At 50.2% G+C, this 21,455-nt stretch overlaps 1 long non-coding RNA gene and 27 other non-coding genes across 28 annotated transcripts in view; 1 reads left to right on the top strand and 27 right to left on the bottom strand.

Moving 5' to 3' along the window:
• Window positions 1-21,455, top strand: part of LOC148966930 (uncharacterized) — a 461,761-nt gene that overhangs the window by 41,822 nt on the left and 398,484 nt on the right. The window lies entirely within an intron of this gene.
• Window positions 475-546, bottom strand: trnaq-uug (transfer RNA glutamine (anticodon UUG)). Its single transcript has one exon. It is a non-coding gene; the product is annotated as a tRNA-Gln (tRNA).
• On the bottom strand, window positions 672-744 carry trnaf-gaa (transfer RNA phenylalanine (anticodon GAA)). The gene has a single exon. It is a non-coding gene; the product is annotated as a tRNA-Phe (tRNA).
• Window positions 828-901, bottom strand: trnai-aau (transfer RNA isoleucine (anticodon AAU)). The gene has a single exon. It is a non-coding gene; the product is annotated as a tRNA-Ile (tRNA).
• Window positions 1,752-1,823, bottom strand: trnaq-uug (transfer RNA glutamine (anticodon UUG)). Its single transcript has one exon. It is a non-coding gene; the product is annotated as a tRNA-Gln (tRNA).
• On the bottom strand, window positions 1,949-2,021 carry trnaf-gaa (transfer RNA phenylalanine (anticodon GAA)). The gene has a single exon. It is a non-coding gene; the product is annotated as a tRNA-Phe (tRNA).
• trnai-aau (transfer RNA isoleucine (anticodon AAU)) lies at window positions 2,105-2,178 on the bottom strand. Its single transcript has one exon. It is a non-coding gene; the product is annotated as a tRNA-Ile (tRNA).
• trnaq-uug (transfer RNA glutamine (anticodon UUG)) lies at window positions 3,029-3,100 on the bottom strand. Its single transcript has one exon. It is a non-coding gene; the product is annotated as a tRNA-Gln (tRNA).
• On the bottom strand, window positions 3,226-3,298 carry trnaf-gaa (transfer RNA phenylalanine (anticodon GAA)). Its single transcript has one exon. It is a non-coding gene; the product is annotated as a tRNA-Phe (tRNA).
• Window positions 3,382-3,455, bottom strand: trnai-aau (transfer RNA isoleucine (anticodon AAU)). Its single transcript has one exon. It is a non-coding gene; the product is annotated as a tRNA-Ile (tRNA).
• trnaf-gaa (transfer RNA phenylalanine (anticodon GAA)) lies at window positions 4,488-4,560 on the bottom strand. Its single transcript has one exon. It is a non-coding gene; the product is annotated as a tRNA-Phe (tRNA).
• On the bottom strand, window positions 4,644-4,717 carry trnai-aau (transfer RNA isoleucine (anticodon AAU)). The gene has a single exon. It is a non-coding gene; the product is annotated as a tRNA-Ile (tRNA).
• trnaf-gaa (transfer RNA phenylalanine (anticodon GAA)) lies at window positions 5,633-5,705 on the bottom strand. Its single transcript has one exon. It is a non-coding gene; the product is annotated as a tRNA-Phe (tRNA).
• Window positions 5,789-5,862, bottom strand: trnai-aau (transfer RNA isoleucine (anticodon AAU)). The gene has a single exon. It is a non-coding gene; the product is annotated as a tRNA-Ile (tRNA).
• On the bottom strand, window positions 14,635-14,708 carry trnai-aau (transfer RNA isoleucine (anticodon AAU)). The gene has a single exon. It is a non-coding gene; the product is annotated as a tRNA-Ile (tRNA).
• On the bottom strand, window positions 15,559-15,630 carry trnaq-uug (transfer RNA glutamine (anticodon UUG)). Its single transcript has one exon. It is a non-coding gene; the product is annotated as a tRNA-Gln (tRNA).
• Window positions 15,741-15,813, bottom strand: trnaf-gaa (transfer RNA phenylalanine (anticodon GAA)). Its single transcript has one exon. It is a non-coding gene; the product is annotated as a tRNA-Phe (tRNA).
• On the bottom strand, window positions 15,897-15,970 carry trnai-aau (transfer RNA isoleucine (anticodon AAU)). Its single transcript has one exon. It is a non-coding gene; the product is annotated as a tRNA-Ile (tRNA).
• On the bottom strand, window positions 16,753-16,824 carry trnaq-uug (transfer RNA glutamine (anticodon UUG)). The gene has a single exon. It is a non-coding gene; the product is annotated as a tRNA-Gln (tRNA).
• On the bottom strand, window positions 16,935-17,007 carry trnaf-gaa (transfer RNA phenylalanine (anticodon GAA)). Its single transcript has one exon. It is a non-coding gene; the product is annotated as a tRNA-Phe (tRNA).
• On the bottom strand, window positions 17,091-17,164 carry trnai-aau (transfer RNA isoleucine (anticodon AAU)). Its single transcript has one exon. It is a non-coding gene; the product is annotated as a tRNA-Ile (tRNA).
• On the bottom strand, window positions 18,212-18,284 carry trnaf-gaa (transfer RNA phenylalanine (anticodon GAA)). Its single transcript has one exon. It is a non-coding gene; the product is annotated as a tRNA-Phe (tRNA).
• On the bottom strand, window positions 18,368-18,441 carry trnai-aau (transfer RNA isoleucine (anticodon AAU)). The gene has a single exon. It is a non-coding gene; the product is annotated as a tRNA-Ile (tRNA).
• trnaf-gaa (transfer RNA phenylalanine (anticodon GAA)) lies at window positions 19,489-19,561 on the bottom strand. Its single transcript has one exon. It is a non-coding gene; the product is annotated as a tRNA-Phe (tRNA).
• Window positions 19,645-19,718, bottom strand: trnai-aau (transfer RNA isoleucine (anticodon AAU)). The gene has a single exon. It is a non-coding gene; the product is annotated as a tRNA-Ile (tRNA).
• Window positions 20,564-20,635, bottom strand: trnaq-uug (transfer RNA glutamine (anticodon UUG)). Its single transcript has one exon. It is a non-coding gene; the product is annotated as a tRNA-Gln (tRNA).
• On the bottom strand, window positions 20,761-20,833 carry trnaf-gaa (transfer RNA phenylalanine (anticodon GAA)). Its single transcript has one exon. It is a non-coding gene; the product is annotated as a tRNA-Phe (tRNA).
• Window positions 20,917-20,990, bottom strand: trnai-aau (transfer RNA isoleucine (anticodon AAU)). The gene has a single exon. It is a non-coding gene; the product is annotated as a tRNA-Ile (tRNA).

Raw genomic sequence — 21,455 nt, 5'->3', positions numbered from 1 at the left:
TCTCTCCACATCGTCGAGGGGAATTAGTTCAAATGGCAGAGCGCTCGCTTAGCATGCGAGAGATAGCGGGATCGATGCCCGCATTCTCCACTTTGTGTAACGCCTTTTACGCTCACTTCAAAAGGGCACTCCCCGGATGAGCGCTGTGGAAAAGTTTTTTCGGACGCGGTACTGCACACATTCCTGTCAAAAGCAGGTCCCACCGAAATTTGAACTCGGATCGCTGTATTCAGAGTCCAGAGTGCTAACCATTGCACCATGGAACCTGGGCGTGGGTAGATTTTTACCACCGAGCAGCAGAGGTGTTTAGTCATTCAGCCTAGTAGGTGGACAGCAAAGAGCAAGTGAAGCTTTTTCTTATTAAGCCCACGTTTCCCCGATACCGCCTGGGTTTTAGAGTGCCAGTTTCACCACCACATCAGCGGTTGCGCATCAGCTCTGTTTTTTCCCGCCCTTCCGCTAAACAAGCTGAAAAGGTTCCACCGAGATTTGAACTCGGATCGCTGGATTCAAAGCCCAGAGTGCTAACCATTACACCATGGAACCAACACGCCCTGGTCCCTGGCCGTCTGAAAGGCAGATAGCGATGAGAATAGGCGGAATCAGGTTGACAGGAGCTGGCATTTGGTCAGTGGAATCCGTCGACCAAAAACACGGTGACCAGGCTGCTCTGCCGAAACCCGGGATCGAACCAGGGACCTTTAGATCTTCAGTCTAACGCTCTCCCAACTGAGCTATTTCGGCCAGGTCTGTTATCAAGCGGTTTGTCCAGCAGGGATTTCTGGGAGACCGCCCGTCATTTTCGAGATGAGCAGAGACCAAAAGCTTGGCCCGTACGGGGATCGAACCCGCGACCTTGGCGTTATTAGCACCACGCTCTAACCAACTGAGCTAACCGTCCCAACTCTTACTGCTTTTGTCCCCAATTTCCAAGAAATATCCTGGTTGCCCTGGTCAGGCTGAAGTGATTAAAAGCAAAGCCTAAGAACGGGCTCGTCCATGATTTGAACCCGGGACCACTCGCACCCTAAGCGAGAATCATACCCCTAGACCAACGAGCCAACACACACGCCCTTCCTGCTGCTGCCTGGCTGCAATCATTTCCGTTTGCAAGGCTTAAAGCACAAAAGTTTCATTAAATGTGCAACTAAACGGTAGCCAGTGCAAAGTTGCCGGCACAGAAAAAATACGGTCTCTTTGCTTTGTGGCCACGCTACAGCACTTGCAGAGATGAAAGGGATCGTCCAGGCCGTTGTCTTTGAGAGCGAAGGACACCGTCTCTCCACATCGTCGAGGGGAATTAGTTCAAATGGCAGAGCGCTCGCTTAGCATGCTAGAGATAGCAGGATCGATGCCCGCATTCTCCACTTTGTGTAACGCCTTTTACGCTCACTTCAAAAGGGCACTCCCCGGATGAGCGCTGTGGAAAAGTTTTTTCGGACGCGGTACTGCACACATTCCTGTCAAAAGCAGGTCCCACCGAAATTTGAACTCGGATCGCTGTATTCAGAGTCCAGAGTGCTAACCATTGCACCATGGAACCTTGGCATGGGTAGATTTTTACCACCGAGCAGCAGAGGTGTTTAGTCATTCAGCCTAGTAGGTGGACAGCAAAGAGCAAGTGAAGCTTTTTCTTATTAAGCCCACGTTTCCCCGATACCGCCTGGGTTTTAGAGTGCCAGTTTCACCACCACATCAGCGGTTGCGCATCAGCTCTGTTTTTTCCCGCCCTTCCGCTAAACAAGCTGAAAAGGTTCCACCGAGATTTGAACTCGGATCGCTGGATTCAAAGCCCAGAGTGCTAACCATTACACCATGGAACCAACACGCCCTGGTCCCTGGCCGTCTGAAAGGCAGATAGCGATGAGAATAGGCGGAATCAGGTTGACAGGAGCTGGCATTTGGTCAGTGGAATCCGTCGACCAAAAACACGGTGACCAGGCTGCTCTGCCGAAACCCGGGATCGAACCAGGGACCTTTAGATCTTCAGTCTAACGCTCTCCCAACTGAGCTATTTCGGCCAGGTCTGTTATCAAGCGGTTTGTCCAGCAGGTATTTCTGGGAGACCGCCCGTCATTTTCGAGATGAGCAGAGACCAAAAGCTTGGCCCGTACGGGGATCGAACCCGCGACCTTGGCGTTATTAGCACCACGCTCTAACCAACTGAGCTAACCGTCCCAACTCTGAATACTTTTGTCCCCAATTTCCAAGAAATATCCTGGTTGCCCTGGTCAGGCTGAAGTGATTAAAAGCAAAGCCTAAGAACGGGCTCGTCCATGATTTGAACCCGGGACCACTCGCACCCTAAGCGAGAATCATACCCCTAGACCAACGAGCCAACACACACGCCCTTCCTGCTGCTGCCTGGCTGCAATCATTTCCGTTTGCAAGGCTTAAAGCACAAAAGTTTCATTAAATGTGCAACTAAACGGTAGCCAGTGCAAAGTTGCCGGCACAGAAAAAATACGGTCTCTTTGCTTTGTGGCCACGCTACAGCACTTGCAGAGATGAAAGGGATCGTCCAGGCCGTTGTCTTTGAGAGCGAAGGACACCGTCTCTCCACATCGTCGAGGGGAATTAGTTCAAATGGTAGGGCGCTCGCTTAGCATGCGAGAGATAGCGGGATCGATGCCCGCATTCTCCACTTTGTGTAACGCCTTTTACGCTCACTTCAAAGGGGCACTCCCTGGATGAGCGCTGTGGAAAAGTTTTTTCGGACGCGGTACTGCACACATTCCTGTCAAAAGCAGGTCCCACCGAAATTTGAACTCGGATCGCTGTATTCAGAGTCCAGAGTGCTAACCATTGCACCATGGAACCTTGGCGTGGGTGGATTTTTACTACCGAGCAGCAGAGGTGTTTAGTCATTCAGCCTAGTAGGTGGACAGCAAAGAGCAAGTGAAGCTTTTTCTTATTAAGCCCACGTTTCCCCGATACCGCCTTGGTTTTAGAGTGCCAGTTTCACCACCACATCAGCGGTTGCGCATCAGCTCAGTTTTTTCCCGCCCTTCCGGAAAACAAGCTGAAAAGGTTCCACCGAGATTTGAACTCGGATCGCTGGATTCAAAGCCCAGAGTGCTAACCATTACACCATGGAACCAACACGCCCTGGTCCCTGGCCGTCTGAAAGGCAGATAGCGATGAGAATAGGCGGAATCAGGTTGACAGGAGCTGGCATTTGGTCAGTGGAGTCCGTCGACCAAAACCACGGTGATCAGGCTGCTCTGCCGAAACCCGGGATCGAACCAGGGACCTTTAGATCTTCAGTCTAACACTCTCCCAACTGAGCTATTTCGGCCAGGTCTGTTACCAAGCGGTTTGTACAGCAGGGATTTCTGGGAGACCGCCCGTCATTTTCGAGATGAGCAGAGACCAAAAGCTTGGCCCGTACGGGGATCGAACCCGCGACCTTGGCGTTATTAGCACCACGCTCTAACCAACTGAGCTAACCGGCCCGACTCTGACTGCTTTTGTCCCCAATTTCCAAGAAATATCCTGGTTGCCCTGGTCAGGCTGAAGTGATTAAAAGCAAAGCCTGAGAACGGGCTCGTCCATGATTTGAACCCGGGACCACTCGCACCCTGAGCGAGAATCATACCCCTAGACCAACGAGCCAACACACACGCCCTTCCTGCTGCTGCCTGGCTGCAATAATTTCCGTTTGCAAGGCTTAAAGCACAAAAGTTTCATTAAATGTTCAACTAAACGGTAGCCAGTGCAAAGTTGCCGGCACAGAAAAAATACGGTCTCTTTGCTTTGTGGCCACGCTACAGCACTTGCAGAGATGAAAGGGATCGTACAGGCCGTTGTCTTTGAGAGCGAAGGACACCGTCTCTCCACATCGTCGAGGGGAATTAGTTCAAATGGTAGAGCGCTCGCTTAGCATGCGAGAGATAGCGGGATCGATGCCCGCATTCTCCACTTTGTGTAACGCCTTTTACGCTCACTTCAAAGGGGCACTCCCTGGATGAGCGCTGTGGAAAAGTTTTTTCGGACGCGGTACTGCACACATTCCTGTCAAAAGCAGGTCCCACCGAAATTTGAACTCGGATCGCTGTATTCAGAGTCCAGAGTGCTAACCATTGCACCATGGAACCTTGGCGTGGGTGGATTTTTACCACCGAGCAGCAGAGGTGTTTAGTCATTCAGCCTAGTAGGTGGACAGCAAAGAGCAAGTGAAGCTTTTTCTTATTAAGCCCACGTTTCCCCGATACCGCCTTGGTTTTAGAGTGCCAGTTTCACCACCACATCAGCGGTTGCGCATCAGCTCAGTTTTTTCCCGCCCTTCCGGAAAACAAGCTGAAAAGGTTCCACCGAGATTTGAACTCGGATCGCTGGATTCAAAGCCCAGAGTGCTAACCATTACATCATGGAACCAACACGCCCTGGTCCCTGGCCGTCTGAAAGGCAGATAGCGATGAGAATAGGCTGAATCAGGTTGACAGGAGCTGGCATTTGGTCAGTGGAGTCCATCGACCAGGCTGCTCTGCCGAAACCCGGGATCGAACCAGGGACCTTTAGATCTTCAGTCTAACGCTCTCCCAACTGAGCTATTTCGGCCAGGTCTGTTATCAAGCGGTTTGTCCAGCAGGGATTTCTGGGAGACCGCCCGTCATTTTCGAGATGAGCAGAGACCAAAAGCTTGGCCCGTATGGGGATCGAACCCGCGACCTTGGCGTTATTAGCACCACGCTCTAACCAACTGAGCTAACCGGCCCGACTCTTACTGCTTTTGTCCCCAATTTCCAAGAAATATCCTGGTTGCCCTGGTCAGGCTGAAGTGATTAAAAGCAAAGCCTGAGAACGGGCTCGTCCGTGATTTGAACCCGGGACCACTCGCACCCTGAGCGAGAATCATACCCCTAGACCAACGAGCCAACACACACGCCCTTCCTGCTGCTGCCTGGCTGCAATCATTTCCGTTTGCAAGGCTTAAAGCACAAAAGTTTCATTAAATGTGCAACTAAACGGTAGCCAGTGCAAAGTTGCCGGCACAGAAAAAATACGGTCTCTTTGCTTTGTGGCCACGCTACAGCACTTGCAGAGATGAAAGGGATCGTCCAGGCCGTTGTCTTTGAGAGCGAAGGACACCGTCTCTCCACATCGTCGAGGGGAATTAGTTCAAATGGCAGAGCGCTCGCTTAGCATGCGAGAGATAGCAGGATCGATGCCCGCATTCTCCACTTTGTGTAACGCCTTTTACGCTCACTTCAAAAGGGCACTCCCCGGATGAGCGCTGTGGAAAAGTTTTTTCGGACGCGGTACTGCACACATTCCTGTCAAAAGCAGGTCCCACCGAAATTTGAACTCGGATCGCTGTATTCAGAGTCCAGAGTGCTAACCATTGCACCATGGAACCTTGGCGTGGGTAGATTTTTACCACCGAGCAGCAGAGGTGTTTAGTCATTCAGCCTAGTAGGTGGACAGCAAAGAGCAAGTGAAGCTTTTTCTTATTAAGCCCACGTTTCCCCGATACCGCCTGGGTTTTAGAGTGCCAGTTTCACCACCACATCAGCGGTTGCGCATCAGCTCTGTTTTTTCCCGCCCTTCCGCTAAACAAGCTGAAAAGGTTCCACCGAGATTTGAACTCGGATCGGCATTTGGTCAGTGGAGTCCGTCGACCAGGCTGCTCTGCCGAAACCCGGGATCGAACCAGGGACCTTTAGATCTTCAGTCTAACGCTCTCCCAACTGAGCTATTTCGGCCAGGTCTGTTATCAAGCGGTTTGTCCAGCAGGGATTTCTGGGAGACCGCCCGTCATTTTCGAGATGAGCAGAGACCAAAAGCTTGGCCCGTACGGGGATCGAACCCGCGACCTTGGCGTTATTAGCACCACGCTCTAACCAACTGAGCTAACCGGCCCGACTCTTACTGTGTAAGAACTGTAGGTTTATGGGAATGGTTCAGGTAGAGTAAGGTTGGGTGAGCAAACAGAGTCTCAGTCAAAAGACATCAAATGGTATGGGACGGTGAATGAGGTAGAGAGAAGGCAAAGGCTTTTGTTTTCAACACCAGTAGTATTTATTATTGCCTCATGCTTATTCACTTGAGGTCAATGCATTGTCTGTGTGCTGCATAAAGACACAACAAAGAAATAATACAATTAGTGACAGTGATTAACACCTATTAGACAATTATATAAATGAACAACAAAAATATGAGTGTACTAATCATAATAAAACAGGCTGTAACATATATAAAAAAACAATCTTTACACATGGCTCAAGGCACATGTGTGGCAAACAAACCAATCAATCAACAGTGCACATGTTGACAAAGTGGCAGTAAATCATAAATAAACTTAAAGAGAGAAACACAATCAACTAATAAATGAACTCACGTAATTCATAAAGACGCACACAGCTATGCATCCATGGTGCCAGGAGAAAGTGCAAAGAAGGAACCAAAGGGTTCAGAATCAACTTATAGACAACAGGTGAGGTGGGCGTGGTCAGGTGACAGGTGGCAAAGTATCATGGAAAGAGCAAAATGGAGTTGAAAAGGGAACAGAAGGGCAGGAGTCTTTTCATAGCCGCCCCGGAATTGGGATCAATTCCTCCTGGGTAAAAGACTCATTCCTCTACCAGCTCCGGAAGCACCATCAAACGTGACACTGGTCTTGTATAAATCTGACTGCCAACTTGGACGTCCACTGACCGGACACGCCCATCCCTCCCGGTCGTAACGTTGGTGACACGCCCTGTTGGCCACGAGGCCCGAGGCAGTTGGGGGTCTAAGATCAGAACAGTCTTCCCTACTTCGAGATTCTGGACTTCCCTTATCCACTTTCCTCTGGGTTGCAGGTTAGGCAAATAGTCACGAATGAACCGTGTCCAAAAGTGGTCAGCCAATATCTGGCTATGACGCCACGTCCTTCGCCCAAGGAGCTTACTACTAACAAACATGGCTTGTGGCAGAGAGGCATCCCGCCGCCCCATCAAGAGCAAATTGGGAGTGATCGGATCAGGATCTGCTGCATTTGAGGACAGATAACCTAGAGGCTTTGAATTCATGATGCCTTCTACCTCTATCAAGACAGTTTGAAGGACAGCTTCAGAGGTGGTCTGCTTTCCAAGAATCACTCGCAGGGCATTCTTAACTGATCTGATTTCACGCTCCCAGGCTCCACCGAAGTGTGGAGCTCCTGGTGGATTGAAGTTAAATGAAATCTGCTGATTAGCCAAGTGTTCCTTGAGCTTGGGTTCCATCGCCTGGAAGGATTTATTCAGTTCTCTGTCCCCAGCACGGAAGTTTGTTCCTCTGTCTGCCCAGATCTCCAAGGGCTTGCCACGACGTGATATGAAACGACGGAGAGCTAGGAGAAAGGCGTCAACATCTAAACTTCCCAGCAAGTCAAGATGTAAGCAACGAGTAGTTAAACACTTAAAAATAATTCCCCAGCGTTTTTCTGTTCTACGGCTCTGGTAGATAATGAAGGGTCCAAAACAATCTACCCCGGTGGACCAGAATGGTGGTTTGAAAAGACGCAGCCTTGCCGGGGGGAGATCAGCCATCTTCGGCACTTCAGGAGAAGATTTCCATCTCTGACACTCCCTGCAACTGTGCTGATGTTTACGGATGGCTGGTCTTCCTCCTACAATCCAATACTTGCGTCTCAATTCTCCAAAGACCCTCTCTGGGCCTGGATGCAGCAGGGACTCATCATAGTCCTTAATGATGAGCTGTGTAATAGGATGCTTCGGGTCTAGAATAATTGGGTGAATGATGTCGGGGTCCAGGTCCTGGGACCGACGTAGTCTTCCTCCCACTCTAATCAACCCCACATCTGGATCAAGTTCAGGAGACAATGAGAGGAGACGACTTTGCCTATGTAGAGGTTTCCCTTTCTGGAGAGCATCGAGTTCTTCTGGGAAACATGACGCCTGGGCTTGTTGTAAAACAAAAGTTTCGGTTGCTGCCCCTGTGGAGACTTTGTCGGCCTGAGTTCGTGCCTTCTCAGTGGCGATGATGAAGTCACTCCAGTTTTGATACTGAGAGACGTCTGGCAATGTACTTGTAGCAGCAGAAACATTCAGACACAAAGCAGCTTTCTTCACTTCATTGCGGTCTGAGAGTGGTGATGGGTGGACAACATCAGGGGCAACAGGCCAGCAATTTTCAGGCTTCTGTAGGAAGAGCGGACCGGTCATCCAGCAGTTGGGTCGAGCCAAGTCACATAGCTTCTTGCCTCGGGTCAGGACGTCCGCTGGGTTATTTAAACTGTCTACATATCTCCAGTCATCGCTGTCTGTGAGTTCCTGGATTTCTGCGATCCGGTTGCCCACGAAGACCTTATAGTGGCATGACTCAGATTTCAACCAGGTCAGCACCGTTGTGGAGTCACTCCAAAGGATAGTTCGAGCCAAGGACAAAGTGAGTTCAGACCTCAAGGTGGTGGCTAACTGAGCCCCTAATAAGGCAGCACTCAGTTCGAGTCGGGGTATTGACAACTGTCTCTTTGGTGACACTCTGGAACGGGCCATGATGAAAGCCACATGCAGATGATTTTGATTGTCATGGACACGCAAATAAGCCACCGCGCCATAGGCCCGCTCAGCGGCATCGCAGAAGACATGGAGCTCTCGGTGTATACCCGACTGATCCGCACAAGGGGGCACATAACAGCGGGGCAGTCTGATGCTGGAAAGCTCAGACAGTTCATGTTCCCACCTCAGCCACTGATCTGCCAGTTCAGACGGAGTGATGGGGTCATCCCAGCCTTGTTTTAATTTCCACAAGTCCTGCACCAGCACTTTGGCCCGGGTGGTATAAGGTAAGAGGTACCCTAATGGGTCATATTGACTGGCAAGAGTATGGTATATGAGGCGGAGTGTGGGAATACTAAGGGGAGTCACCCGGTGTTTGTATCCCAGGCTATCGGAAAGGCAGCTCAAACGCAAGCCCAAAGTGGATTCTTCTGAATCAACACCCGCTTGAGAGAGCCACAAGTCAGTGCTCACAGATCTCGCCTCAGGGGGAAGATGTTCTACCACACTGGAGTCATTACTGGCCCACTGACGGATCTCAAATCCTCCTTGGGACAGTGTGGCACGAAGTTTGTCCAACATGGCTTTGGCGGTAGCTGATGTGTTAAAACTCTGCAGGCAATTGTCAACATAGAAAGCTCTGAGCACTGAGTTTAACACTTCATGATCCCCCTCAGTGTGCTCCTTTGCGTGACACTGCAGGGCGTAAATGGCACAACAAGGACTACAAGTTGTGCCAAAAGGTAACACTTGCCACTCATAGGTCTTCGGGTGAGTTGCTGTAGCCATAGACCGCCAGAGAAAACGGAGTAATGGCCGGTCAGCAGGGAGTAGGTGAACTTGGTGGAACATAGATTTTATGTCGCCGCTAACAGCCACACTATGTTCACGAAACCGGAGGAGCACGCCAAGAAGGGAGGGACCGAGAGTTGGACCAGGAAGAAGGCTACTATTCAGGCTGAGACCATGAAGCTGAAAAGAGCAGTTGAAGACCAGTCGATGTTTCCCACTGGCTTGTTTGATAACATGATGTGGGACTAGCCAAGATTCCGAACCTGGCTGGTCGGTTTCGGGATCCACCTCTTTCACATACTCCATATCAATAAGCTTCTGGATCTCCTGGTTGTAGATCTCAATTAACTCTCGGTCTTTCTTCAGCCTACGCTCTGTTCCCCGGAGCCATGGCAACAAGGTATGAACGGTGGAGAATAACTTCGGACTGTTGGGTGCTCTAAGCAGTGGGGTAGCATACCGCAATACCTTGCCTACTTCTTTTATAGCAGTCTTAGTCTCAAGCAGTTCCAGACAAAAATTGTCTGGTTTAGATCGGGTTACTTCCTTCTCTTTGCGTTGTGGGAAGGAATCCATTCTCCACAGTCTCTCCACATTCTCAATCAACTCCACAGTAGCTGGGCAGGATACACGATCACAAAGAGTGAACAAGGCTTGTGCAGTTGAAGGAGGAGATCGAGGTACAGCATTGGATGGGCCTTGAACAGCCCATCCTAGTGCAGTATGAACGGCGATGGGTCCTCCATTAGATCCAATACGGACAGCCTCATTAGGCACCAGTAAGTGTGAATGATCTGAGCCTATTAAGATTAATGGCTGAGCATGGACAAAGTCCGGTAGAGGTAAGCCTCGCAGATGGGAATGTTCCCTCTGCAGGTCAGAGGCACGACAAGAATGCTCAGCCAGGTTGAGAAATGGAGCAGTAAAGGCATTGGTTATAGGAAACCTAATCTTCTTCTTCCTCTGGCTTACTGGGGAGATATAACAGGAGATGGTCTCACCACTGATGGGAATTACTTCGTGCCGCACAGTCCTGAGATTAAGGCTCTCTGTTGGCCCTCTAAGCTGTAGCTGGGATGCTGCCGAAGTCAGGATGATTGTTCGCTCTGAGCCATCATCAAGTACGGCATACGTCTTCAGCCTCTGCCGGCCATTGATCAGTAAGACCGGAACTACCTTCAACATCACCCGAGGAGATCGATTTGGCTGATCAATGTACAGTGTGTCCTTAATACAGGGTTCCCGTACAAGTACATTGAGAATGTCTGCTGTAGCTAAGGTCTCTGGGCGTTGTGAGTGTGTGGCCAGTTGACGTGCAATGCTATGCAGGATGGTGAGATGTAGTTCGCTGCAGATGTTGCAAGGCTTTTTTAGGGTGCATTTCTCCGCCTTATGGCAGCGGGCACATCTGTAGCAACGATCATTCTTCTCTATCCAAGTTCTCAGTTCCAATGGGCTAAACTCTTTCACTTTTGGACACGTTCCCAGGAAATGTTCATTGTTGTTACAGCATGGACAGAAAGGTTGGAACTTGGGTTTACCATAGAAGGTCATCCCTTTTTCACGGCCTCCTTGAACTCTTGACTGGCTTTCCACAGTGGCTGTGTTGCTTAGGTACATAGCGGTAGGCGTCACCCTTCTCCCTTGACTTTTCTGGACTGGCTCTCGTCTCTCCACTGAAGCAGGGACTGAAACTTGTTGGGCAATACTCTTTGCTCTGGCTTTCACTTGGAGCCAGGCAGAGAAGTCTTCTAAGGTATATGTTTGTTCTGCACCATCTTTCAGGATGCCACGATTCAAACAGTGCTCAACGAAACTGTCCCGGTAGTGAGGAGGAAGCTTAGTTAGTAGCCTGTCAACATGAGAGCCACACCGCAACTCACTTCCACCTGCACCGTCCACCGACTGCAGCATGCCGATCAATGACTGTACAGAAAGAGCAAAATCTTGGAATGTATGGCTATCTCCGAATCTGACAGGTGGTGAATGAAGGATGTCGGCTAGTTCACTTTGGACCAACTGCCGTGGCTGGCCATACTTTGCCTTAAGGGCAGCAAGAGCAGATGTATAGGGAGTTGAGGCGTGCATATAAGACTTTGCTAGCTTGTACGCAGTAGGCAGTCTCAAGTGGTCCATCAGAACCTGGAACTTATATTGTTCAGATAGGTGAGCATGAATATCTAACAGATTCTCCAATGCCATTTTAAGCAAAACAAAGTCACTTTCTCTTCCACTCTCAAAATAAGGCAGTTTTGGCTTGGGAATGCCAAAAGCAGTGGCTACTAACAGCTCCATGATACTAGCTCCTTCTGAGGTCCTGTCAATAGGCGTATGCAAGGAAAGAGGTGCAGGCAATTTAGGAACTGGATCTGAGGGTCTTCGAATTTGGGCAGGACGAGGTACAGTCCGCGTTAAATGGAGGAACGAAGGAGGTGAAGGAGTTGTCTGTCCTGGACTAGACGCCCGAACTGCTTGATGAATCTCTTGCACAGGAGGTAGAGTCTCAGCCTGACTCACCGGATTTACATGTTGAGGTAAAGATTGGAACAAAGTGGTTGGCTGATTCACTGGAACGGAATCAGAGACAGATATTTGAGGACTAACTCCGAGAGCTTGCCGCTCTGAAACCAGGTCGACAGGTTCACCTGACTCCAAAACTCTAGAGCTCATTGAAAAAGGAGCCAACTCTTGAGGTGGTGGCAGAGCAGTTGGATGTTCCATGGTCACTTCTCCAGTGAATGAGGTTATTAGCCGAGCCTCTTCCAATTCTCGTTGAACTCTCCGCAGCCGTCGCTGTAGAGTCAGAGAGCGGGATATCCTCTCTCTCTCCTTCAAAGCTGCTTGTGCTTGCCTATCCAGTTCCAGAGTCTGACCATCTAAGGCTTGTTCCTCCTGGATTTGAATTTGGATCTCTTGCAATTCTCCACATTTCCTCCTCTCCTCAATCATGGCTGCCTGTAGAGGGGTGAGCTCCACCTGTCTCCTCTTACATGAGCTTCGTGAACTTCCACTGCTATAAGTGTACGTATAAGAGGTGGCTTTCTTCGACCTGGATAATGACTCCCCCTCATCCCTCTTTCCTCTAGATAGTTTAGGTCTCCCTTCTCTCTGTGAGGGTGGAGCTGGTTGTGAGGCTAGTTGTGGAACTGCATACTCCTCTGGTGATTTGGGCTGGACATAACAGTGGCTGATTTCTTCTTCCTCCACTCCTACCTCATTGGATTCAGTCTCCTTTTTGTCCTCCACGTCTCCATCCTCGACAGCTGTTGTGTTAGATGGTTTAGTTTCTTGGCTGTGATGAGGGAGGCTCTTTGGCTTACCGGAAGCTTTTTCAACTGGAACCGGGAAGCCATAGCGGTCAGGTTGGCGCCTCTCCCGCCTGGATAAGGTGCTACGGGTTGTAACTGGAAGAGCCCTCTCCAACTCTCTTTCATCTTTTTCATCCATACCAATGCCTGCCATGGCAACCCTCACTCAGGCTCCGGCTCGAAGGACCATTGTAAGAACTGTAGGTTTATGGGAATGGTTCAGGTAGAGTAAGGTTGGGTGAGCAAACAGAGTCTCAGTCAAAAGACATCAAATGGTATGGGACGGTGAATGAGGTAGAGAGAAGGCAAAGGCTTTTGTTTTCAACACCAGTAGTATTTATTATTGCCTCATGCTTATTCACTTGAGGTCAATGCATTGTCTGTGTGCTGCATAAAGACACAACAAAGAAATAATACAATTAGTGACAGTGATTAACACCTATTAGACAATTATATAAATGAACAACAAAAATATGAGTGTACTAATCATAATAAAACAGGCTGTAACATATATAAAAAAACAATCTTTACACATGGCTCAAGGCACATGTGTGGCAAACAAACCAATCAATCAACAGTGCACATGTTGACAAAGTGGCAGTAAATCATAAATAAACTTAAAGAGAGAAACACAATCAACTAATAAATGAACTCACGTAATTCATAAAGACGCACACAGCTATGCATCCATGGTGCCAGGAGAAAGTGCAAAGAAGGAACCAAAGGGTTCAGAATCAACTTATAGACAACAGGTGAGGTGGGCGTGGTCAGGTGACAGGTGGCAAAGTATCATGGAAAGAGCAAAATGGAGTTGAAAAGGGGAACAGAAGGGCAGGAGTCTTTTCATACTGCTTTTGTCCCAAATTTCCAAGAAATATCCTGGTTGCCCTGGTCAGGCTGAAGTGATTAAAAGCAAAGCCTGAGAACGGGCTCGTCCGTGATTTGAACCCGGGACCACTCGCACCCTGAGCGAGAATCATACCCCTAGACCAACGAGCCAACACACATGCCCTTCCTGCTGCTGCCTGGCTGCAATCATTTCCGTTTGCAAGGCTTAAAGCACAAAAGTTTCATTAAATGTGCAACTAAACGGTAGCCAGTGCAAAGTTGCCGGCACAGAAAAAATACGGTCTCTTTGCTTTGTGGCCACGCTACAGCACTTGCAGAGATGAAAGGGATCGTCCAGGCCGTTGTCTTTGAGAGCGAAGGACACCGTCTCTCCACATCGTCGAGGGGAATTAGTTAAAATGGCAGAGCGCTCGCTTAGCATGCGAGAGATAGCAGGATCGATGCCCGCATTCTCCACTTTGTGTAACGCCTTTTACGCTCACTTCAAAAGGGCACTCCCCGGATGAGCGCTGTGGAAAAGTTTTTTCGGACGCGGTACTGCACACATTCCTGTCAAAAGCAGGTCCCACCGAAATTTGAACTCGGATCGCTGTATTCAGAGTCCAGAGTGCTAACCATTGCACTATGGAACCTTGGCGTGGGTAGATTTTTACCACCGAGCAGCAGAGGTGTTTAGTCATTCAGCCTAGTAGGTGGACAGCAAAGAGCAAGTGAAGCTTTTTCTTATTAAGCCCACGTTTCCCCGATACCGCCTGGGTTTTAGAGTGCCAGTTTCACCACCACATCAGCGGTTGCGCATCAGCTCTGTTTTTTCCCGCCCTTCCGCTAAACAAGCTGAAAAGGTTCCACCGAGATTTGAACTTGGATCGCTGGATTCAAAGCCCAGAGTGCTAACCATTACACCATGGAACCAACACGCCCTGGTCCCTGGCCGTCTGAAAGGCAGATAGCGATGAGAATAGGCGGAATCAGGTTGACAGGAGCTGGCATTTGGTCAGTGGAATCCGTCGACCAAAAACACGGTGACCAGGCTGCTCTGCCAAAACCCGGGATCGAACCAGGGACCTTTAGATCTTCAGTCTAACGCTCTCCCAACTGAGCTAGAGCTATTTCGGCCAGGTCTGTTATCAAGCGGTTTGTCCAGCAGGGATTTCTGGGAGACCGCCCGTCATTTTCGAGATGAGCAGAGACCAAAAGCTTGGCCCGTACGGGGATCGAACCCGCGACCTTGGCGTTATTAGCACCACGCTCTAACCAACTGAGCTAACCGTCCCAACTCTGAATACTTTTGTCCCCAATTTCCAAGAAATATCCTGGTTGCCCTGGTCAGGCTGAAGTGATTAAAAGCAAAGCCTAAGAACGGGCTCGTCCATGATTTGAACCCGGGACCACTCGCACCCTGAGCGAGAATCATACCCCTAGACCAACAAGCCAACACACACACCCTTCCTGCTGCTGCCTGGCTGCAATAATTTCAGTTTGCAAGGCTTAAAGCACAAAAGTTTCATTAAATGTGCAACTAAACGGTAGCCAGTGCAAAGTTGCCGGCACAGAAAAAATACGGTCTCTTTGCTTTGTGGCCACGCTACAGCACTTGCAGAGATGAAAGGGATCGTACAGGCCGTTGTCTTTGAGAGCGAAGGACACCGTCTCTCCACATCGTCGAGGGGAATTAGTTCAAATGGTAGAGCGCTCGCTTAGCATGCGAGAGATAGCGGGATCGATGCCCGCATTCTCCACTTTGTGTAACGCCTTTTACGCTCACTTCAAAGGGGCACTCCCTGGATGAGCGCTGTGGAAAAGTTTTTTCGGACGCGGTACTGCACACATTCCTGTCAAAAGCAGGTCCCACCGAAATTTGAACTCGGATCGCTGTATTCAGAGTCCAGAGTGCTAACCATTGCACCATGGAACCTTGGCGTGGGTGGATTTTTACCACCGAGCAGCAGAGGTGTTTAGTCATTCAGCCTAGTAGGTGGACAGCAAAGAGCAAGTGAATCTTTTTCTCATTAAGCCCACGTTTCCCCGATACCGCCTTGGTTTTAGAGTGCCAGTTTCACCACCACATCAGCGGTTGCGCATCAGCTCAGTTTTTTCCCGCCCTTCCGGAAAACAAGCTGAAAAGGTTCCACCGAGATTTGAACTCGGATCGCTGGATTCAAAGCCCAGAGTGCTAACCATTACACCATGGAACCAACACGCCCTGGTCCCTGGCCGTCTGAAAGGCAGATAGCGATGAGAATAGGCTGAATCAGGTTGACAGGAGCTGGCATTTGGTCAGTGGAGTCCGTCGACCAGGCTGCTCTGCCGAAACCCGGGATCGAACCAGGGACCTTTAGATCTTCAGTCTAACGCTCTCCCAACTGAGCTATTTCGGCCAGGTCTGTTATCAAGCGGTTTGTCCAGCAGGGATTTCTGGGAGACCGCCCGTCATTTTCGAGATGAGCAGAGACCAAAAGCTTGGCCCGTACGGGGATCGAACCCGCGACCTTGGCGTTATTAGCACCACGCTCTAACCAACTGAGCTAACCGTCCCAACTCTGAATACTTTTGTCCCCAATTTCCAAGAAATATCCTGGTTGCCCTGGTCAGGCTGAAGTGATTAAAAGCAAAGCCTAAGAACGGGCTCGTCCATGATTTGAACCCGGGACCACTCGCACCCTAAGCGAGAATCATACCCCTAGACCAACGAGCCAACACACACGCCCTTCCTGCTGCTGCCTGGCTGCAATCATTTCCGTTTGTAAGGCTTAAAGCACAAAAGTTTCATTAAATGTGCAACTAAACGGTAGCCAGTGCAAAGTTGCCGGCACAGAAAAAATACGGTCTCTTTGCTTTGTGGCCACGCTACAGCACTTGCAGAGATGAAAGGGATCGTCCAGGCCGTTGTCTTTGAGAGCGAAGGACACCGTCTCTCCACATCGTCGAGGGGAATTAGTTCAAATGGTAGGGCGCTCGCTTAGCATGCGAGAGATAGCGGGATCGATGCCCGCATTCTCCACTTTGTGTAACGCCTTTTACGCTCACTTCAAAGGGGCACTCCCTGGATGAGCGCTGTGGAAAAGTTTTTTCGGACGCGGTACTGCACACATTCCTGTCAAAAGCAGGTCCCACCGAAATTTGAACTCGGATCGCTGTATTCAGAGTCCAGAGTGCTAACCATTGCACCATGGAACCTTGGCGTGGGTGGATTTTTACCACCGAGCAGCAGAGGTGTTTAGTCATTCAGCCTAGTAGGTGGACAGCAAAGTCACCACCACATCAGCGGTTGCGCATCAGCTCAGTTTTTTCCCGCCCTTCCGGAAAACAAGCTGAAAAGGTTCCACCGAGATTTGAACTCGGATCGCTGGATTCAAAGCCCAGAGTGCTAACCATTACACCATGGAACCAACACGCCCTGGTCCCTGGCCGTCTGAAAGGCAGATAGCGATGAGAATAGGCTGAATCAGGTTGACAGGAGCTGGCATTTGGTCAGTGGAGTCCGTCGCCCAGGCTGCTCTGCCGAAACCCGGGATCGAACCAGGGACCTTTAGATCTTCAGTCTAACGCTCTCCCAACTGAGCTATTTCGGCCAGGTCTGTTATCAAGCGGTTTGTCCAGCAGGGATTTCTGGGAGACCGCCCGTCATTTTCAAGATGAGCAGAGACCAAAAGCTTGGCCCGTACGGGGATCGAACCCGCGACCTTGGCGTTATTAGCACCACGCTCTAACCAACTGAGCTAACCGGCCCGACTCTTACTGCTTTTGTCCCCAATTTCCAAGAAATATCCTGGTTGCCCTGGTCAGGCTGAAGTGATTAAAAGCAAAGCCTGAGAACGGGCTCGTCCGTGATTTGAACCCGGGACCACTCGCACCCTGAGCGAGAATCATACCCCTAGACCAACGAGCCAACACACACGCCCTTCCTGCTGCTGCCTGGCTGCAATCATTTCCGTTTGCAAGGCTTAAAGCACAAAAGTTTCATTAAATGTGCAACTAAACGGTAGCCAGTGCAAAGTTGCCGGCACAGAAAAAATACGGTCTCTTTGCTTTGTGGCCACGCTACAGCACTTGCAGAGATGAAAGGGATCGTCCAGGCCGTTGTCTTTGAGAGCGAAGGACACCGTCTCTCCACATCGTCGAGGGGAATTAGTTCAAATGGCAGAGCGCTCGCTTAGCATGCGAGAGATAGCAGGATCGATGCCCGCATTCTCCACTTTGTGTAACGCCTTTTACGCTCACTTCAAAAGGGCACTCCCCGGATGAGCGCTGTGGAAAAGTTTTTTCGGACGCGGTACTGCACACATTCCTGTCAAAAGCAGGTCCCACCGAAATTTGAACTCGGATCGCTGTATTCAGAGTCCAGAGTGCTAACCATTGCACCATGGAACCTTGGCGTGGGTAGATTTTTACCACCGAGCAGCAGAGGTGTTTAGTCATTCAGCCTAGTAGGTGGACAGCAAAGAGCAAGTGAAGCTTTTTCTTATTAAGCCCACGTTTCCCCGATACCGCCTGGGTTTTAGAGTGCCAGTTTCACCACCACATCAGCGGTTGCGCATCAGCTCTGTTTTTTCCCGCCCTTCCGCTAAACAAGCTGAAAAGGCTCCACCGAGATTTGAACTTGGATCGCTGGATTCAAAGCCCAGAGTGCTAACCATTACACCATGGAACCAACACGCCCTGGTCCCTGGCCGTCTGAAAGGCAGATAGCGATGAGAATAGGCGGAATCAGGTTGACAGGAGCTGGCATTTGGTCAGTGGAATCCGTCGACCAAAAACACGGTGACCAGGCTGCTCTGCCGAAACCCGGGATCGAACCAGGGACCTTTAGATCTTCAGTCTAACGCTCTCCCAACTGAGCTATTTCGGCCAGGTCTGTTATCAAGCGGTTTGTCCAGCAGGGATTTCTGGGAGACCGCCCGTCATTTTCGAGATGAGCAGAGACCAAAAGCTTGGCCCGTACGGGGATCGAACCCGCGACCTTGGCGTTATTAGCACCACGCTCTAACCAACTGAGCTAACCGTCCCAACTCTGAATACTTTTGTCCCCAATTTCCAAGAAATATCCTGGTTGCCCTGGTCAGGCTGAAGTGATTAAAAGCAAAGCCTAAGAACGGGCTCGTCCATGATTTGAACCCGGGACCACTCGCACCCTAAGCGAGAATCATACCCCTAGACCAACGAGCCAACACACACGCCCTTCCTGCTGCTGCCTGGCTGCAATCATTTCCGTTTGCAAGGCTTAAAGCACAAAAGTTTCATTAAATGTGCAACTAAACGGTAGCCAGTGCAAAGTTGCCGGCACAGAAAAAATACGGTCTCTTTGCTTTGTGGCCACGCTACAGCACTTGCAGAGATGAAAGGGATCGTCCAGGCCGTTGTCTTTGAGAGCGAAGGACACCGTCTCTCCACATCGTCGAGGGGAATTAGTTCAAATGGTAGGGCGCTCGCTTAGCATGCGAGAGATAGCGGGATCGATGCCCGCATTCTCCACTTTGTGTAACGCCTTTTACGCTCACTTCAAAGGGGCACTCCCTGGATGAGCGCTGTGGAAAAGTTTTTTCGGACGCGGTACTGCACACATTCCTGTCAAAAGCAGGTCCCACCGAAATTTGAACTCGGATCGCTGTATTCAGAGTCCAGAGTGCTAACCATTGCACCATGGAACCTTGGCGTGGGTGGATTTTTACTACCGAGCAGCAGAGGTGTTTAGTCATTCAGCCTAGTAGGTGGACAGCAAAGAGCAAGTGAAGCTTTTTCTTATTAAGCCCACGTTTCCCCGATACCGCCTTGGTTTTAGAGTGCCAGTTTCACCACCACATCAGCGGTTGCGCATCAGCTCAGTTTTTTCCCGCCCTTCCGGAAAACAAGCTGAAAAGGTTCCACCGAGATTTGAACTCGGATCGCTGGATTCAAAGCCCAGGGTGCTAACCATTACACCATGGAACCAACACGCCCTGGTCCCTGGCCGTCTGAAAGGCAGATAGCGATGAGAATAGGCGGAATCAGGTTGACAAGAGCTGGCATTTGGTCAGTGGAGTCCGTCGACCAAAAACACTGTGACCAGGCTGCTCTGCCGAAACCCGGGATCGAACCAGGGACCTTTAGATCTTCAGTCTAACGCTCTCCCAACTGAGCTATTTCGGCCAGGTCTGTTATCAAGCGGTTTGTCCAGCAGGGATTTCTGGGAGACCGCCCGTCATTTTCGAGATGAGCAGAGACCAAAAGCTTGGCCCGTACGGGGATCGAACCCGCGACCTTGGCGTTATTAGCACCACGCTCTAACCAACTGAGCTAACCATCCCAACTCTGAATGCTTTTGTCCCCAATTTCCAAGAAATATCCTGGTTGCCCTTGTCAGGCTGAAGTGATTAAAAGCAAAGCCTGAGAACGGGCTCGTCCATGATTTGAACCCGGGACCACTCGCACCCTGAGCGAGAATCATACCCCTAGACCAACGAGCCAACACACACGCCCTTCCTGCTGCTGCCTGGCTGCAATCATTTCCGTTTGCAAGGCTTAAAGCACAAAAGTTTCATTAAATGTGCAACTAAACGGTAGCCAGTGCAAAGTTGCCGGCACAGAAAAAATACGGTCTCTTTGCTTTGTGGCCACGCTACAGCACTTGCAGAGATGAAAGGGATCTTCCAGGCCGTTGTCTTTGAGAGCGAAGGACACCGTCTCTCCACATCGTGGAGGGGAATTAGTTCAAATGGTAGAGCGCTCGCTTAGCATGCGAGAGATAGCGGGATCGATGCCCGCATTCTCCACTTTGTGCCTTTTACGCTCACTTCAAAGGGGCACTTCCTGGATGAGCGCTGTGGAAAAGTTTTTTCGGACACGATACTGCACACATTCCTGTCAAAAGCAGGTCCCACCGAAATTTGAACTCGGATCGCTGTATTCAGAGTCCAGAGTGCTAACCATTGCACCATGGAACCTTGGCGTGGGTGGATTTTTACCACCGAGCAGCAGAGGTGTTTAGTCATTCAGCCTAGTAGGTGGACAGCAAAGAGCAAGTGAAGCTTTTTCTCATTAAGCCCACGTTTCCCCGATACCGCCTGGGTTTTAGAGTGCCAGTTTCACCACCACATCAGCGGTTGCGCATCAGCTCTGTTTTTTCCCGTCCTTCCGCTAAACAAGCTGAAAAGGTTCCACCGAGATTTGAACTCGGATCGCTGGATTCAAAGCCCAGAGTGCTAACCATTACACCATGGAACCAACACGCCCTGGTCCCTGGCCGTCTGAAAGGCAGATAGCGATGAGAATAGGCGGAATCAGGTTGACAGGAGCTGGCATTTGGTCAGTGGAATCCGTCGACCAAAAACACGGTGACCAGGCTGCTCTGCCGAAACCCGGGATCGAACCAGGGACCTTTAGATCTTCAGTCTAACGCTCTCCCAACTGAGCTATTTCGGCCAGGTCTGTTATCAAGCGGTTTGTCCAGCAGGGATTTCTGGGAGACCGCCCGTCATTTTCGAGATGAGCAGAGACCAAAAGCTTGGCCCGTACGGGGATCGAACCCGCGACCTTGGCGTTATTAGCACCACGCTCTAACCAACTGAGCTAACCGTCCCAACTCTGAATACTTTTGTCCCCAATTTCCAAGAAATATCCTGGTTGCCCTGGTCAGGCTGAAGTGATTAAAAGCAAAGCCTAAGAACGGGCTCGTCCATGATTTGAACCCGGGACCACTCGCACCCTAAGCGAGAATCATACCCCTAGACCAACGAGCCAACACACACGCCCTTCCTGCTGCTGCCTGGCTGCAATCATTTCCGTTTGCAAGGCTTAAAGCACAAAAGTTTCATTAAATGTGCAACTAAACTGTAGCCAGTGCAAAGTTGCCGGCACAGAAAAAATACGGTCTCTTTGCTTTGTGGCCACGCTACAGCACTTGCAGAGATGAAAGGGATCGTCCAGGCCGTTGTCTTTGAGAGCGAAGGACACCGTCTCTCCACATCGTGGAGGGGAATTAGTTCAAATGGTAAAGCGCTCGCTTAGCATGCGAGAGATAGCGGGATCGATGCCCGCATTCTCC

Source organism: Pimephales promelas, chromosome 24 (genome assembly GCF_988280905.1).
Source record: "Pimephales promelas chromosome 24, fPimPro1.hap1.1, whole genome shotgun sequence".
In the NCBI taxonomy this organism is placed as follows: Eukaryota; Metazoa; Chordata; class Actinopteri; order Cypriniformes; family Leuciscidae; genus Pimephales; species Pimephales promelas.
This window is presented reverse-complemented; position numbering and strand designations above follow the sequence as displayed.